At 46.8% G+C, this 17,087-nt stretch overlaps 17 non-coding genes across 17 annotated transcripts; all 17 read right to left on the bottom strand.

The window, feature by feature from the left end:
- Positions 1–51: 51 nt before the first annotated feature.
- trnar-ucu (transfer RNA arginine (anticodon UCU)) lies at positions 52–141 on the bottom strand. The gene is given in 2 exon segments: positions 52–87; positions 105–141. It is a non-coding gene; the product is annotated as a tRNA-Arg (tRNA).
- Positions 142–368: 227 nt separating this feature from the next.
- On the bottom strand, positions 369–458 carry trnar-ucu (transfer RNA arginine (anticodon UCU)). Its single transcript is given in 2 exon segments — positions 369–404; positions 422–458. It is a non-coding gene; the product is annotated as a tRNA-Arg (tRNA).
- Positions 459–685: 227 nt separating this feature from the next.
- Positions 686–775, bottom strand: trnar-ucu (transfer RNA arginine (anticodon UCU)). The gene is given in 2 exon segments: positions 686–721; positions 739–775. It is a non-coding gene; the product is annotated as a tRNA-Arg (tRNA).
- A 227-nt stretch (positions 776–1,002) lies between these two features.
- Positions 1,003–1,092, bottom strand: trnar-ucu (transfer RNA arginine (anticodon UCU)). Its single transcript is given in 2 exon segments — positions 1,003–1,038; positions 1,056–1,092. It is a non-coding gene; the product is annotated as a tRNA-Arg (tRNA).
- An 861-nt stretch (positions 1,093–1,953) lies between these two features.
- Positions 1,954–2,043, bottom strand: trnar-ucu (transfer RNA arginine (anticodon UCU)). Its single transcript is given in 2 exon segments — positions 1,954–1,989; positions 2,007–2,043. It is a non-coding gene; the product is annotated as a tRNA-Arg (tRNA).
- A 227-nt stretch (positions 2,044–2,270) lies between these two features.
- trnar-ucu (transfer RNA arginine (anticodon UCU)) lies at positions 2,271–2,360 on the bottom strand. Its single transcript is given in 2 exon segments — positions 2,271–2,306; positions 2,324–2,360. It is a non-coding gene; the product is annotated as a tRNA-Arg (tRNA).
- Positions 2,361–2,587: 227 nt separating this feature from the next.
- Positions 2,588–2,677, bottom strand: trnar-ucu (transfer RNA arginine (anticodon UCU)). The gene is given in 2 exon segments: positions 2,588–2,623; positions 2,641–2,677. It is a non-coding gene; the product is annotated as a tRNA-Arg (tRNA).
- A 227-nt stretch (positions 2,678–2,904) lies between these two features.
- On the bottom strand, positions 2,905–2,994 carry trnar-ucu (transfer RNA arginine (anticodon UCU)). Its single transcript is given in 2 exon segments — positions 2,905–2,940; positions 2,958–2,994. It is a non-coding gene; the product is annotated as a tRNA-Arg (tRNA).
- Positions 2,995–3,221: 227 nt separating this feature from the next.
- On the bottom strand, positions 3,222–3,311 carry trnar-ucu (transfer RNA arginine (anticodon UCU)). Its single transcript is given in 2 exon segments — positions 3,222–3,257; positions 3,275–3,311. It is a non-coding gene; the product is annotated as a tRNA-Arg (tRNA).
- A 227-nt stretch (positions 3,312–3,538) lies between these two features.
- Positions 3,539–3,628, bottom strand: trnar-ucu (transfer RNA arginine (anticodon UCU)). Its single transcript is given in 2 exon segments — positions 3,539–3,574; positions 3,592–3,628. It is a non-coding gene; the product is annotated as a tRNA-Arg (tRNA).
- An 861-nt stretch (positions 3,629–4,489) lies between these two features.
- Positions 4,490–4,579, bottom strand: trnar-ucu (transfer RNA arginine (anticodon UCU)). The gene is given in 2 exon segments: positions 4,490–4,525; positions 4,543–4,579. It is a non-coding gene; the product is annotated as a tRNA-Arg (tRNA).
- Positions 4,580–4,806: 227 nt separating this feature from the next.
- On the bottom strand, positions 4,807–4,896 carry trnar-ucu (transfer RNA arginine (anticodon UCU)). Its single transcript is given in 2 exon segments — positions 4,807–4,842; positions 4,860–4,896. It is a non-coding gene; the product is annotated as a tRNA-Arg (tRNA).
- A 227-nt stretch (positions 4,897–5,123) lies between these two features.
- Positions 5,124–5,213, bottom strand: trnar-ucu (transfer RNA arginine (anticodon UCU)). Its single transcript is given in 2 exon segments — positions 5,124–5,159; positions 5,177–5,213. It is a non-coding gene; the product is annotated as a tRNA-Arg (tRNA).
- Positions 5,214–5,440: 227 nt separating this feature from the next.
- On the bottom strand, positions 5,441–5,530 carry trnar-ucu (transfer RNA arginine (anticodon UCU)). The gene is given in 2 exon segments: positions 5,441–5,476; positions 5,494–5,530. It is a non-coding gene; the product is annotated as a tRNA-Arg (tRNA).
- A 543-nt stretch (positions 5,531–6,073) lies between these two features.
- Positions 6,074–6,163, bottom strand: trnar-ucu (transfer RNA arginine (anticodon UCU)). The gene is given in 2 exon segments: positions 6,074–6,109; positions 6,127–6,163. It is a non-coding gene; the product is annotated as a tRNA-Arg (tRNA).
- Positions 6,164–6,390: 227 nt separating this feature from the next.
- Positions 6,391–6,480, bottom strand: trnar-ucu (transfer RNA arginine (anticodon UCU)). Its single transcript is given in 2 exon segments — positions 6,391–6,426; positions 6,444–6,480. It is a non-coding gene; the product is annotated as a tRNA-Arg (tRNA).
- A 10,136-nt stretch (positions 6,481–16,616) lies between these two features.
- Positions 16,617–16,690, bottom strand: trnat-agu (transfer RNA threonine (anticodon AGU)). The gene has a single exon. It is a non-coding gene; the product is annotated as a tRNA-Thr (tRNA).
- Positions 16,691–17,087: the final 397 nt, after the last annotated feature.

Here is a 17,087-nt window from a genome sequence, read left to right as displayed (position 1 = left end):
ATTGGTGTCATTAGTGAGGAGCGATGAATTTTGTTGTTTTCAAAGAAAAAACGACTCTGGTGGGACTCGAACCCACAACCTTTGAATGGCCACACACCTGCGTCTAGAAGTCCAATGCGCTATCCATTGCGCCACAGAGTCCAGTATGTGTTAAAGTTTTGACAGTTGCTCTTCAGCAGGAGGCTAAATGTCATGACCTAACAACTGCTTACATAAAGGAAAGGCACCGCTGGGACTTGAACCCAGGACTTCCTGTTTACTAGACAGGCGCTATGACCAGCTAAGCCACGGCGCCACGCCATGGCTTTTTACTGTGGATTGGTGTCATTAGTGAGGAGCGATGAATTTTGTTGTTTTCAAAGAAAAAACGACTCTGGTGGGACTCGAACCCACAACCTTTGAATGGCCACACACCTGCGTCTAGAAGTCCAATGCGCTATCCATTGCGCCACAGAGCCCAGTATGTGTTAAAGTTTTGACAGTTGCTCTTCAGCATGAGGCTGAATGTCATGACCTAACAACTGCTTACATAATAAAAAGGCACCGCTGGGATTTGAACCCAGGACTTCCTGTTTACTAGACAGGCGCTATGACCAGCTAAGCCACGGCGCCACGCCATGGCTTTTTACTGTGGATTGGTGTCATTAGTGAGGAGCGATGAATTTTGTTGTTTTCAAAGAAAAAACGACTCTGGTGGGACTCGAACCCACAACCTTTGAATGGCCACACACCTGCGTCTAGAAGTCCAATGCGCTATCCATTGCGCCACAGAGCCCAGTATGTGTTAAAGTTTTGACAGTTGCTCTTCAGCATGAGGCTGAATGTCATGACCTAACAACTGCTTACATAATAGAAAGGCACCGCTGGGACTTGAACCCAGGACTTCCTGTTTACTAGACAGGCGCTATGACCAGCTAACCCATGGCGCCACGCCATGGCTTTTTACTGTGGATTGGTGTCATTAGTGAGGAGCGATGAATTTTGTTGTTTTCAAAGAAAAAACGACTCTGGTGGGACTCGAACCCACAACCTTTGAATGGCCACACACCTGCGTCTAGAAGTCCAATGCGCTATCCATTGCGCCACAGAGCCCAGCATGTGTTAAAGTTTTGACAGTTGCTCTTCAGCAGGAGGCTAAATGTCATGACCTAACAACTGCTTACATAAAGGAAAGGCACCGCTGGGATTTGAACCCAGGATTTCCTGTTTACTAGACAGGCGCTATGACCAGCTAAGCCACGGCGCCACGCCATGGCTGTTTACTGTGGATTGGTGTCATTAGTGAGGAGCGATGAATTTTGTTGTTTTCAAAGAAAAAACAACTCTGGTGGGACTCGAACCCACAACCTTTGAATGGCCACACACCTGCATCTAGAAGTCCAATGCGCTATCCATTGCGCCACAGAGCCCAGTATGTGTTAAAGTTTTGACAGTTGCTCTTCAGCAGGAGGCTAAATGTCATGACCTAAAAACTGCTTACATAAAGGAAAGGCACCGCTGGGATTTGAACCCAGGATTTCCTGTTTACTAGACAGGCGCTATGACCAGCTAAGCCACGGCGCCACGCCATGGCTGTTTACTGTGGATTGGTGTCATTAGTGAGGAGCGATGAATTTTGTTGTTTTCAAAGAAAAAACGACTCTGGGGGGACTTGAACCCACAACCTTTGAATGGCCACACACCTGCATCTAGATGTCCAATGCTCTATCCATTGCGCCACAGAGCCCAGTATGTGTTAAAGTTTTGACAGTTGCTCTTCAGCATGAGGCTGAATGTCATGACCTAACAACTGCTTACATAATAGAAAGGCACCGCTGGGATTTGAACCCAGGACTTCCTGTTTACTAGACAGGCGCTATGACCAGCTAACCCATGGCGCCACGCCATGGCTTTTTACTATGGATTGGTGTCATTAGTGAGGAGCGATGAATTTTGTTGTTTTCAAAGAAAAAACGACTCTGGTGGGACTCGAACCCACAACCTTTGAATGGCCACACACCTGCGTCTAGAAGTCCAATGCGCTATCCATTGCGCCACAGAGCCCAGCATGTGTTAAAGTTTTGACAGTTGCTCTTCAGCAGGAGGCTAAATGTCATGACCTAACAACTGCTTACATAAAGGAAAGGCACCGCTGGGATTTGAACCCAGGATTTCCTGTTTACTAGACAGGCGCTATGACCAGCTAAGCCACGGCGCCACGCCATGGCTTTTTACTGTGGATTGGTGTCATTAGTGAGGAGCGATGAATTTTGTTGTTTTCAAAGAAAAAATGACTCTGGTGGGACTCGAACCCACAACCTTTGAATGGCCACACACCTGCGTCTAGAAGTCCAATGCGCTATCCATTGCGCCACAGAGCCCAGCATGTGTTAAAGTTTTGACAGTTGCTCTTCAGCAGGAGGCTAAATGTCATGACCTAACAACTGCTTACGTAAAGGAAAGGCACCACTGGGATTTGAACCCAGGATTTCCTGTTTACTAGACAGGCGCTATGACCAGCTAAGCCACGGCGCAACGCCATGGCTGTTTACTGTGGATTGGTGTCATTAGTGAGGAGCGATGAATTTTGTTGTTTTCAAAGAAAAAACGACTCTGGTGGGACTCGAACCCACAACCTTTGAATGGCCACACACCTGCGTCTAGAAGTCCAATGCGCTATCCATTGCGCCACAGAGCCCAGTATGTGTTAAAGTTTTGACAGTTGCTCTTCAGCATGAGGCTGAATGTCATGACCTAACAACTGCTTACATAATAGAAAGGCACCGCTGGGACTTGAACCCAGGACTTCCTGTTTACTAGACAGGCGCTATGACCAGCTAAGCCACGGCGCCACGCCATGGCTTTTTACTGTGGATTGGTGTCATTAGTGAGGAGCGATGAATTTTGTTGTTTTCAAAGAAAAAACGACTCTGGTGGGACTCGAACCCACAACCTTTGAATGGCCACACACCTGCGTCTAGAAGTCCAATGCGCTATCCATTGCGCCACAGAGCCCAGTATGTGTTAAAGTTTTGACAGTTGCTCTTCAGCATGAGGCTGAATGTCATGACCTAACAACTGCTTACATAATAAAAAGGCACCGCTGGGATTTGAACCCAGGACTTCCTGTTTACTAGACAGGCGCTATGACCAGCTAAGCCACGGCGCCACGCCATGGCTTTTTACTGTGGATTGGTGTCATTAGTGAGGAGCGATGAATTTTGTTGTTTTCAAAGAAAAAACGACTCTGGTGGGACTCGAACCCACAACCTTTGAATGGCCACACACCTGCGTCTAGAAGTCCAATGCGCTATCCATTGCGCCACAGAGCCCAGTATGTGTTAAAGTTTTGACAGTTGCTCTTCAGCATGAGGCTGAATGTCATGACCTAACAACTGCTTACATAATAGAAAGGCACCGCTGGGACTTGAACCCAGGACTTCCTGTTTACTAGACAGGCGCTATGACCAGCTAACCCATGGCGCCACGCCATGGCTTTTTACTGTGGATTGGTGTCATTAGTGAGGAGCGATGAATTTTGTTGTTTTCAAAGAAAAAACGACTCTGGTGGGACTCGAACCCACAACCTTTGAATGGCCACACACCTGCGTCTAGAAGTCCAATGCGCTATCCATTGCGCCACAGAGCCCAGCATGTGTTAAAGTTTTGACAGTTGCTCTTCAGCAGGAGGCTAAATGTCATGACCTAACAACTGCTTACATAAAGGAAAGGCACCGCTGGGATTTGAACCCAGGATTTCCTGTTTACTAGACAGGCGCTATGACCAGCTAAGCCACGGCGCCACGCCATGGCTGTTTACTGTGGATTGGTGTCATTAGTGAGGAGCGATGAATTTTGTTGTTTTCAAAGAAAAAACAACTCTGGTGGGACTCGAACCCACAACCTTTGAATGGCCACACACCTGCATCTAGAAGTCCAATGCGCTATCCATTGCGCCACAGAGCCCAGTATGTGTTAAAGTTTTGACAGTTGCTCTTCAGCAGGAGGCTAAATGTCATGACCTAAAAACTGCTTACATAAAGGAAAGGCACCGCTGGGATTTGAACCCAGGATTTCCTGTTTACTAGACAGGCGCTATGACCAGCTAAGCCACGGCGCCACGCCATGGCTGTTTACTGTGGATTGGTGTCATTAGTGAGGAGCGATGAATTTTGTTGTTTTCAAAGAAAAAACGACTCTGGGGGGACTTGAACCCACAACCTTTGAATGGCCACACACCTGCATCTAGATGTCCAATGCTCTATCCATTGCGCCACAGAGCCCAGTATGTGTTAAAGTTTTGACAGTTGCTCTTCAGCATGAGGCTGAATGTCATGACCTAACAACTGCTTACATAATAGAAAGGCACCGCTGGGATTTGAACCCAGGACTTCCTGTTTACTAGACAGGCGCTATGACCAGCTAACCCATGGCGCCACGCCATGGCTTTTTACTATGGATTGGTGTCATTAGTGAGGAGCGATGAATTTTGTTGTTTTCAAAGAAAAAACGACTCTGGTGGGACTCGAACCCACAACCTTTGAATGGCCACACACCTGCGTCTAGAAGTCCAATGCGCTATCCATTGCGCCACAGAGTCCATTATGTGTTAAAGTTTTGACAGTTGCTCTTCAGCAGGAGGCTAAATGTCATGACCTAACAACTGCTTACATAAAGGAAAGGCACCGCTGGGACTTGAACCCAGGACTTCCTGTTTACTAGACAGGCGCTATGACCAGCTAAGCCACGGCGCCACGCCATGGCTTTTTACTGTGGATTGGTGTCATTAGTGAGGAGCGATGAATTTTGTTGTTTTCAAAGAAAAAATGACTCTGGTGGGACTCGAACCCACAACCTTTGAATGGCCACACACCTGCGTCTAGAAGTCCAATGCGCTATCCATTGCACCACAGAGCCCAGCATGTGTTAAAGTTTTGACAGTTGCTCTTCAGCAGGAGGCTAAATGTCATGACCTAACAACTGCTTACATAAAGGAAAGGCACCGCTGGGATTTGAACCCAGGATTTCCTGTTTACTAGACAGGCGCTATGACCAGCTAAGCCACGGCGCCACGCCATGGCTTTTTACTGTGGATTGGTGTCATTAGTGAGGAGCGATGAATTTTGTTGTTTTCAAAGAAAAAATGACTCTGGTGGGACTCGAACCCACAACCTTTGAATGGCCACACACCTGCGTCTAGAAGTCCAATGCGCTATCCATTGCGCCACAGAGCCCAGCATGTGTTAAAGTTTTGACAGTTGCTCTTCAGCAGGAGGCTAAATGTCATGACCTAACAACTGCTTACGTAAAGGAAAGGCACCACTGGGATTTGAACCCAGGATTTCCTGTTTACTAGACAGGCGCTATGACCAGCTAAGCCACGGCGCAACGCCATGGCTGTTTACTGTGGATTGGTGTCATTAGTGAGGAGCGATGAATTTTGTTGTTTTCAAAGAAAAAACGACTCTGGTGGGACTCGAACCCACAACCTTTGAATGGCCACACACCTGCGTCTAGAAGTCCAATGCGCTATCCATTGCGCCACAGAGCCCAGTATGTGTTAAAGTTTTGACAGTTGCTCTTCAGCATGAGGCTGAATGTCATGACCTAACAACTGCTTACATAATAGAAAGGCACCGCTGGGATTTGAACCCAGGACTTCCTGTTTACTAGACAGGCGCTATGACCAGCTAAGCCACGGCACCACGCCATGGCTTTTTACTGTGGATTGGTGTCATTAGTGAGGAGCAATGAATTTTGTTGTTTTCAAAGAAAAAACGACTCTGGGGGGACTCGAACCCACAACCTTTGAATGGCCACACACCTGCGTCTAGAAGTCCAATGCGCTATCCATTGCGCCACAGAGCCCAGTATGTGTTAAAGTTTTGACAGTTGCTCTTCAGCAGGAGGCTAAATGTCATGACCTAACAACTGCTTACATAAAGGAAAGGCACCGCTGGGACTTGAACCCAGGACTTCCTGTTTACTAGACAGGCGCTATGACCAGCTAAGCCACGGCGCCACGCCATGGCTTTTTACTGTGGATTGGTGTCATTAGTGAGGAGCGATGAATTTTGTTGTTTTCAAAGAAAAATGACTCTGGTGGGACTCAAACCCACAACCTTTGAATGGCCACACACCTGCGTCTAGAAGTCCAATGCGCTATCCATTGCGCCACAGAGCCCAGCATGTGTTAAAGTTTTGACAGTTGCTCTTCAGCAGGAGGCTAAATGTCATGACCTAACAACTGCTTACATAATGGAAAGGCACCGCTGGGATTTGAACCCAGGATTTCCTGTTTACTAGACAGGCGCTATGACCAGCTAAGCCACGGCGCCACGCCATGCCTGTTTACTGTGGATTGGTGTCATTAGTGAGGAGCGATGAATTTTGTTGTTTTCAAAGAAAAAACGACTCTGGTGGGACTCGAACCCACAACCTTTGAATGGCCACACACCTGCGTCTAGAAGTCCAATGCGCTATCCATTGCGCCACAGAGCCCAGTATGTGTTTAAGTTTTGACAGTTGCTCTTCAGCATGAGGCTGAATGTCATGACCTAACAACTGCTTACATAATAGAAAGGCACCGCTGGGATTTGAACCCAGGACTTCCTGTTTACTAGACAGGTGCTATGACCAGCTAAGCCACGGCGCCGTACCATGGCTTTTTACTGTGGATTGGTGTCATTAGTGAGGAGCGATGAATTTTGTTGTTTTCAAAGAAAAAACGACTCTGGTGGGACTCGAACCCACAACCTTTAAATGGCCACACACCTGCGTCTAGAAGTCCAATGCGCTATCCATTGCACCACAGAGCCCAGTATGTATTAAAGTTTTGACAGTTGCTCTTCAGCAGGAGGCTAAATGTCATGACCTAACAACTGCTTACATAATAGAAAGGCACCGCTGGGATTTGAACCCAGGACTTCCTGTTTACTAGACAGGCGCTATAACCAGCTAAGCCACGGCGCCGTACCATGGCTTTTTACTGTGGATTGGTGTCATTAGTGAGGAGCGATGAATTTTGTTGTTTTCAAAGAAAAAACGACTCTGGTGGGACTCAAACCCACAACCTTCAAATGGACACACACCTGCAACTAGATGTCCAATGTGCTATCCATTGCGCCACAGAGCCCAGTATGTGTTAAAGTTTTGACAGTTGCTCTTCAGCAGGAGGCTTAATGTCATGACCTAACATAACAGAAAGGCACCGCTGGGATTTGAACTCAGGACTTCCTGTTTACTAGACAGGCGCTATGACCAGCTAAGCCATGGTGCCGTACCATGGGTTTTTTACTGTGGATTGGTGTCATTAGTGAGGAGCGATGAATTTTGTTGTTTTCAAAGAAAAAGCAACGCTGGTGGGACTCGAACCCACAACCTTTGAATGGCCACGTACCTGCGTCTAGAAGTCCAATGCGCTATCCATTGCGCCACAGAGCCCACTATGTGTTAAAGTTTTGATAGTTGCTCTTCAGCATGAGGCTGAATGTCATGACCTAACAACTGCTTACATAATAGAAAGGCACCGCTGGGATTTGAACCCAGGACTTCCTGTTTACTAGACAGGCGCTATGACCAGCTAAGCCACGGCGCCGTACCATGGCTTTTTACTGTGGATTGGTGTCATTAGTGAGGAGCGATGAATTTTGTTGTTTTCAAAGAAAAAATGACTCTGGTGGGACTCGAACACACAACCTTCAAATGGCCACACACCTGCAACTAGATGTCCAATGTGCTATCCATTGCGCCACATAGTCCAGTACGTGTTAAAGTTTTGACAGTTGCTCTTCAGCAGGAGGCTTAATGTCATGACCTAACATAACAGAAAGGCACCGCTGGAATTTGAACTCAGGACTTCCTGTTTACTAGACAGGCACTATGACCAGCTAAGCCACGGTGCCGTACCATGGGTTTTTTACTGTGGATTGGTGTCATTAGTGAGGAGCGATGAATTTTGTTTTTTTCAAAGAAAAAGCAACTCTGGTGGGACTCGAACCCACAACCTTTGAATGGCCACGTACCTGCGTCTAGAAGTCCAATGCGCTATCCATTGCGCCACAGAGCCCACTATGTGTTAAAGTTTTGATAGTTGCTCTTCAGCATGAGGCTGAATGTCATGACCTAACAACTGCTTACATAATAGAAAGGCACCGCTGGAATTTGAACCCAGGACTTCCTGTTTACTAGACAGGCGCTATGACCAGCTAAGCCACGGCGCCGCTCCATGGAGTTTTGTTGTGGACTGGAGTCTTTAGTGAGGAGCGATGAATTTTGTTGTTTTCAAAGAAAAAACAACTCTGGTGGGACTCGAACCCACAACCTTTGAATGGCCACATACCTGCGTCTAGAAGTCCAATGTGCTATCCATTGCCCCACAGAGCTCAGTATGTGTTAAAGTTTTGACAGTTGCTCTTCAGCATGAAGCTGAATGTCATGACCTAACAACTGCTTACATAATTGAAAGGCACTGCTGGGATTTGAACACAGGACTTCCTGTTTACTAGACAGGCGCTATGACCAGCTAAGCCACGGCGCCGTACCATGGCTTTTTACTGTGGATTGGTGTCATTAGTGAGGAGCAATGAATTTTGTTGTTTTCAAAGAAAAAACAACTCTGGTGGGACTCGAACCCACAACCTTTGAATGGCCACACACCTGCGTATAGAAGTCCAATGCGCTATCCATTGCGCCACAGAGCCCAGTATGTGTTAAAGTTTTGACAGTTGCTCTTCAGCATGAGGCTGAATGTCATGACCTAACATAACAGAAAGGCACCGCTGGGATTTGAACCCAGGACTTCCTGTTTACTAGACAGGGGCTATGACCAGCTAAGCCACGGCGCAGTACCAAGGGTTTTTTACTGTGGATTGGTGTCATTAGTGAGGAGCGATGAATTTTGTTGTTTTCAAAGAAAAAGCAAGTCTGGTGGGACTCGAACCCACAACCTTTGAATGGCCACGTACCTGCGTCTAGAAGTCCAATGCGCTATCCATTGCCCCACAGAGCTCAATATGTGTTAAAGTTTTGACAGTTGCTCTTCAGCATGAGGCTGAATGTCATGACCTAACAACTGCTTACATAATAGAAAGGCACCGCTGGGATTTGAACCCAGGACTTCCTGTTTACTAGACAGGCGCTATGACCAGCTAAGCCACGGCGCCGCGCCATGGAGTTTTGTTGTGGACTGGAGTCTTTAGTGAGGAGCGATGAATTTTGTTGTTTTCAAAGAAAAAACAACTCTGGTGGGACTCAAACCCACAACCTTTGAATGGCCACGTACCTGTGTCTAGAAGTCCAATGCGCTATCCATTGCGCCACAGAGCCCACTATGTGTTAAAGTTTTGATAGTTGCTCTTCAGCATGAGGCTGAATGTCATGACCTAACAACTGCTTACATAATAGAAAGGCACCGCTGGGATTTGAACCCAGGACTTCCTGTTTACTAGACAGGCGCTATGACCAGCTAAGCCACGGCGCCGTACCATGGCTTTTTACTGTGGATTGGTGTCATTAGTGAGGAGCGATGAATTTTGTTGTTTTCAAAGAAAAAATGACTCTGGTGGGACTCGAACACACAACCTTCAAATGGCCACACACCTGCAACTAGATGTCCAATGTGCTATCCATTGCGCCACATAGTCCAGTACATGTTAAAGTTTTGACAGTTGCTCTTCAGCAGGAGGCTTAATGTCATGACCTAACATAACAGAAAGGCACCGCTGGGATTTGAACTCAGGACTTCCTGTTTACTAGACAGGCGCTATGACCAGCTAAGCCACGGCGCCGTACCATGGGTTTTTTACTGTGGATTGGTGTCATTAGTGAGGAGCGATGAATTTTGTTTTTTTCAAAGAAAAAGCAACTCTGGTGGGACTCGAACCCACAACCTTTGAATGGCCACGTACCTGCGTCTAGAAGTCCAATGCGCTATCCATTGCGCCACAGAGCCCACTATGTGTTAAAGTTTTGATAGTTGCTCTTCAGCATGAGGCTGAATGTCATGACCTAACAACTGCTTACATAATTGAAAGGCACTGCTGGGATTTGAACACAGGACTTCCTGTTTACTAGACAGGCGCTATGACCAGCTAAGCCACGGCGCCGTACCATGGCTTTTTACTGTGGATTGGTGTCATTAGTGAGGAGCAATGAATTTTGTTGTTTTCAAAGAAAAAACAACTCTGGTGGGACTCGAACCCACAACCTTTGAATGGCCACACACCTGCGTATAGAAGTCCAATGCGCTATCCATTGCGCCACAGAGCCCAGTCTGTGTTAAAGTTTTGACAGTTGCTCTTCAGCATGAGGCTGAATGTCATGACCTAACATAACAGAAAGGCACCGCTGGGATTTGAACCCAGGACTTCCTGTTTACTAGACAGGGGCTATGACCAGCTAAGCCACGGCGCAGTACCAAGGGTTTTTTACTGTGGATTGGTGTCATTAGTGAGGAGCGATGAATTTTGTTGTTTTCAAAGAAAAAGCAAGTCTGGTGGGACTCGAACCCACAACCTTTGAATGGCCACGTACCTGCGTCTAGAAGTCCAATGCGCTATCCATTGCCCCACAGAGCTCAATATGTGTTAAAGTTTTGACAGTTGCTCTTCAGCATGAGGCTGAATGTCATGACCTAACAACTGCTTACATAATAGAAAGGCACCGCTGGGATTTGAACCCAGGACTTCCTGTTTACTAGACAGGCGCTATGACCAGCTAAGCCACGGCGCCGCGCCATGGAGTTTTGTTGTGGACTGGAGTCTTTAGTGAGGAGCGATGAATTTTGTTGTTTTCAAAGAAAAAACAACTCTGGTGGGACTCAAACCCACAACCTTTGAATGGCCACGTACCTGTGTCTAGAAGTCCAATGCGCTATCCATTGCGCCACAGAGCCCACTATGTGTTAAAGTTTTGATAGTTGCTCTTCAGCATGAGGCTGAATGTCATGACCTAACAACTGCTTACATAATAGAAAGGCACCGCTGGAATTTGAACCCAGGACTTCCTGTTTACTAGACAGGCGCTATGACCAGCTAAGCCACGGCGCCGTTCCATGGCTTTTTACTGTGGATTGGTGTCATTAGTGAGGAGCGATGAATTTTGTTGTTTTCAAAGAAAAAATGACTCTGGTGGGACTCGAACACACAACCTTCAAATGGCCACACACCTGCAACTAGATGTCCAATGTGCTATCCATTGCGCCACATAGTCCAGTACGTGTTAAAGTTTTGACAGTTGCTCTTCAGCAGGAGGCTTAATGTCATGACCTAACATAACAGAAAGGCACCGCTGGGATTTGAACTCAGGACTTCCTGTTTACTAGACAGGCGCTATGACCAGCTAAGCCACGGCGCCGTACCATGGGTTTTTTACTGTGGATTGGTGTCATTAGTGAGGAGCGATGAATTTTGTTGTTTTCAAAGAAAAAGCAACTCTGGTGGGACTCGAACCCACAACCTTTGAATGGCCACACACCTGCGTATAGAAGTCCAATGCGCTATCCATTGCGCCACAGAGCCCAGTATGTGTTAAAGTTTTGACAGTTGCTCTTCAGCATGAGGCTGAATGTCATGACCTAACATAACAGAAAGGCACCACTGGGATTTGAACCCAGGACTTCCTGTTTACTAGACAGGCGCTATGACCAGCTAAGCCACGACGCAGTACCAAGGGTTTTTTACTGTGGATTGGTGTCATTAGTGAGGAGCGATGAATTTTGTTGTTTTCAAAGAAAAAGCAACTCTGGTGGGACTCGAACCCACAACCTTTGAATGGCCACACACCTGCGTATAGAAGTCCAATGCGCTATCCATTGCGCCACAGAGCCCAGTATGTGTTAAAGTTTTGACAGTTGCTCTTCAGCATGAGGCTGAATGTCATGACCTAACATAACAGAAAGGCACCGCTGGGATTTGAACCCAGGACTTCCTGTTTACTAGACAGGGGCTATGACCAGCTAAGCCACGACGCAGTACCAAGGGTTTTTTACTGTGGATTGGTGTCATTAGTGAGGAGCGATGAATTTTGTTGTTTTCAAAGAAAAAGCAAGTCTGGTGGGACTCGAACCCACAACCTTTGAATGGCCACGTACCTGCGTCTAGAAGTCCAATGCGCTATCCATTGCCCCACAGAGCTCAATACGTGTTAAAGTTTTGACAGTTGCTCTTCAGCATGAGGCTGAATGTCATGACCTAACAACTGCTTACATAATAGAAAGGCACCGCTGGGATTTGAACCCAGGACTTCCTGTTTACTAGACAGGCGCTATGACCAGCTAAGCCACGGCGCCGCGCCATGGAGTTTTGTTGTGGACTGGAGTCTTTAGTGAGGAGCGATGAATTTTGTTGTTTTCAAAGAAAAAACAACTCTGGTGGGACTCAAACCCACAACCTTTGAATGGCCACGTACCTGCGTCTAGAAGTCCAATGCGCTATCCATTGCGCCACAGAGCCCACTATGTGTTAAAGTTTTGATAGTTGCTCTTCAGCATGAGGCTGAATGTCATGACCTAACAACTGCTTACATAATAGAAAGGCACCGCTGGGATTTGAACCCAGGACTTCCTGTTTACTAGACAGGCGCTATGACCAGCTAAGCCACTGCGCCGTACCATGGCTTTTTACTGTGGATTGGTGTCATTAGTGAGGAGCGATGAATTTTGTTGTTTTCAAAGAAAAAATGACTCTGGTGGGACTCGAACACACAACCTTCAAATGGCCACACACCTGCAACTAGATGTCCAATGTGCTATCCATTGCGCCACATAGTCCAGTACGTGTTAAAGTTTTGACAGTTGCTCTTCAGCAGGAGGCTTAATGTCATGACCTAACATAACAGAAAGGCACCGCTGGAATTTGAACTCAGGACTTCCTGTTTACTAGACAGGCGCTATGACAAGCTAAGCCACGGTGCCGTACCATGGGTTTTTTACTGTGGATTGGTGTCATTAGTGAGGAGCGATGAATTTTGTTTTTTTCAAAGAAAAAGCAACTCTGGTGGGACTCGAACCCACAACCTTTGAATGGCCATGTACCTGCGTCTAGAAGTCCAATGCGCTATCCATTGCGCCACAGAGCCCACTATGTGTTAAAGTTTTGATAGTTGCTCTTCAGCATGAGGCTGAATGTCATGACCTAACAACTGCTTACATAATAGAAAGGCACCGCTGGAATTTGAACCCAGGACTTCCTGTTTACTAGACAGGCGCTATGACCAGCTAAGCCACGGCGCCGCTCCATGGAGTTTTGTTGTGGACTGGAGTCTTTAGTGAGGAGCGATGAATTTTGTTGTTTTCAAAGAAATAACAACTCTGGTGGGACTCGAACCCACAACCTTTGAATGGCCACATACCTGCGTCTAGAAGTCCAATGTGCTATCCATTGCCCCACAGAGCTCAGTATGTGTTAAAGTTTTGACAGTTGCTCTTCAGCATGAGGCTGAATGTCATGACCTAACAACTGCTTACATAATTGAAAGGCACTGCTGGGATTTGAACACAGGACTTCCTGTTTACTAGACAGGCGCTATGACCAGCTAAGCCACGGCGCCGTACCATGGCTTTTTACTGTGGATTGGTGTCATTAGTGAGGAGCAATGAATTTTGTTGTTTTCAAAGAAAAAACAACTCTGGTGGGACTCGAACCCACAACCTTTGAATGGCCACACACCTGCGTATAGAAGTCCAATGCGCTATCCATTGCGCCACTGAGCCCAGTATGTGTTAAAGTTTTGACAGTTGCTCTTCAGCATGAGGCTGAATGTCATGACCTAACATAACAGAAAGGCACCGCTGGGATTTGAACCCAGGACTTCCTGTTTACTAGACAGGGGCTATGACCAGCTAAGCCACGGCGCAGTACCAAGGGTTTTTTACTGTGGATTGGTGTCATTAGTGAGGAGCGATGAATTTTGTTGTTTTCAAAGAAAAAGCAAGTCTGGTGGGACTCGAACCCACAACCTTTGAATGGCCACGTACCTGCGTCTAGAAGTCCAATGCGCTATCCATTGCCCCAAAGAGCTCAATATGTGTTAAAGTTTTGACAGTTGCTCTTCAGCATGAGGCTGAATGTCATGACCTAACAACTGCTTACATAATAGAAAGGCACCGCTGGGATTTGAACCCAGGACTTCCTGTTTACTAGACAGGCGCTATGACTAGCTAAGCCACGGCGCCGCTCCATGGAGTTTTGTTGTGGACTGGAGTCTTTAGTGAGGAGCGATGAATTTTGTTGTTTTCAAAGAAAAAACAACTCTGGTGGGACTCAAACCCACAACCTTTGAATGGCCACGTACCTGCGTCTAGAAGTCCAATGCGCTATCCATTGCGCCACAGAGCCCACTATGTGTTAAAGTTTTGATAGTTGCTCTTCAGCATGAGGCTGAATGTCATGACCTAACAACTGCTTACATAATAGAAAGGCACCGCTGGGATTTGAACCCAGGACTTCCTGTTTACTAGACAGGCGCTATGACCAGCTAAGCCACGGCGCCGTACCATGGCTTTTTACTGTGGATTGGTGTCATTAGTGAGGAGCGATGAATTTTGTTGTTTTCAAAGAAAAAACGACTCTGGTGGGACTCGAACACACAACCTTCAAATGGCCACACACCTGCAACTAGATGTCCAATGTGCTATCCATTGCGCCACATAGTCCAGTACGTGTTAAAGTTTTGACAGTTGCTCTTCAGCAGGAGGCTTAATGTCATGACCTAACATAACAGAAAGGCACCACTGGAATTTGAACTCAGGACTTCCTGTTTACTAGACAGGCGCTATGACCAGCTAAGCCACGGCGCCGTACCATGGGTTTTTTACTGTGGATTGGTGTCATTAGTGAGGAGCGATGAATTTTGTTGTTTTCAAAGAAAAAGCAACTCTGGTGGGACTCGAACCCACAACCTTTGAATGGCCACGTACCTGCGTCTAGAAGTCCAATGCGCTATCCATTGCGCCACAGAGCCCACTATGTGTTAAAGTTTTGATAGTTGCTCTTCAGCATGAGGCTGAATGTCATGACCTAACAACTGCTTACATAATAGAAAGGCACCGCTGGAATTTGAAACCAGGACTTCCTGTTTACTAGACAGGCGCTATGACCAGCTAAGCCACGGCGCCGCTCCATGGAGTTTTGTTGTGGACTGGAGTCTTTAGTGAGGAGCGATGAATTTTGTTGTTTTCAAAGAAAAAACAACTCTGGTGGGACTCAAACCCACAACCTTTGAATGGCCACGTACCTGCGTCTAGAAGTCCAATGCGCTACACATTGCGCCACAGAGCCCACTATGTGTTAAAGTTTTGATAGTTGCTCTTCAGCATGAGGCTGAATGTCATGACCTAACAACTGCTTACATCAGGGGTGCCCACAAGTTTTCGGCTTGCGAGCTACTTATAAGATGACCGAGTCAGAAAGATCTACCGGGGGTGGCGGCGAACGTAATTTGTTGAGCGGGGGGGGGGGGGGGTGGCGAACGTAATACGTTGAGCGGGGGGGGGGGGGGGGTGTTGAGTGGATTGCAGATTGGCTACCGTGAATGTCAATCCAAATACAACCGTCACTGCAGATGTGCGATTCATCTACTACTATTTTATGTCACGAGATCTATGCACGTTCCTTCACGATCGACCGACACTTCCTTCGCGATCGACCGGTCGATCGCGATCGACGTAATGAGCACCCCTGGCTTACATAATAGAAAGGCACCGCTGGGATTTGAACCCAGGACTTCCTGTTTACTAGACAGGCGCTATGACCAGCTAAGCCACGGCGCCGTACCATGGCTTTTTACTGTGGATTGGTGTCATTAGTGAGGAGCGATGAATTTTGTTGTTTTCAAAGAAAAAACGACTCTGGTGGGACTCGAACACACAACCTTCAAATGGCCACACACCTGCAACTAGATGTCCAATGTGCTATCCATTGCGCCACATAGTCCAGTACGTGTTAAAGTTTTGACAGTTGCTCTTCAGCAGGAGGCTTAATGTCATGACCTAACATAACAGAAAGGCACCGCTGGAATTTGAACTCAGGACTTCCTGTTTACTAGACAGGCGCTATGACCAGCTAAGCCACGGCGCCGTACCATGGGTTTTTTACTGTGGATTGGTGTCATTAGTGAGGAGCGATGAATTTTGTTGTTTTCAAAGAAAAAACAACTCTGGTGGGACTCGAACCCACAACCTTTGAATGGCCACATACCTGCGTCTAGAAGTCCAATGCGCTATCCATTGCCCCACAGAGCTCAGTATGTGTTAAAGTTTTGACAGTTGCTCTTCAGCATGAGGCTGAATGTCATGACCTAACAACTGCTTACATAATTGAAAGGCACTGCTGGGATTTGAACACAGGACTTCCTGTTTACTAGACAGGCGCTATGACCAGCTAAGCCACGGCGCCGTACCATGGCTTTTTACTGTGGATTGGTGTCATTAGTGAGGAGCAATGAATTTTGTTGTTTTCAAAGAAAAAACAACTCTGGTGGGACTCAAACCCACAACCTTTGAATGGTCACACACCTGCGTATAGAAGTCCAATGCGCTATCCATTGCGCCACAGAGCCCAGTATGTGCTAAAGTTTTGACAGTTGCTCTTCAGCATGAGGCTGAATGTCATGACCTAATAACTGCTTACATAATAGAAAGGCACCGCTGGGATTTGAACCCAGGACTTCCTGTTTACTAGACAGGCGCTATGACCAACTAAGCCACGGCGCCGTACCATGGCTTTTTACTGTGGATTGGTGTCATTAGTGAGGAGCGATGAATTTTGTTGTTTTCAAAGAAAAAACAACTCTGGTGGGACTCGAACCCACAACCTTTGAATGGCCACGTACCTGAGTCTAGAAGTCCAATGCGCTATCCATTGGACCACAGAGCCCAATATTTGTTAAAGTTTTGACAGTTGCTCTTCAGCATGAGGCTGAATGTCATGACCTAATAACTGCTTACATAATAGAAAGGCACCGCTGGGATTTGAACCCAGGACTTTCTGTTTACTAGACAGGCGCTATGACCAGCTAAGCCACGGCGCCACGCCATGGCTTTTTACTGTGGATTGGTGTCATTAGTGAGGAGCGATGAATTTTGTTGTTTTCAAAGAAAAAACAACTCT

Source organism: Brachyhypopomus gauderio, chromosome 7, assembly GCF_052324685.1.
Source record: "Brachyhypopomus gauderio isolate BG-103 chromosome 7, BGAUD_0.2, whole genome shotgun sequence".
In the NCBI taxonomy this organism is placed as follows: Eukaryota; Metazoa; Chordata; class Actinopteri; order Gymnotiformes; family Hypopomidae; genus Brachyhypopomus; species Brachyhypopomus gauderio.
Note: the sequence above shows the minus strand (reverse complement) of the source record. Positions and strands in the feature narration are given on the sequence as shown.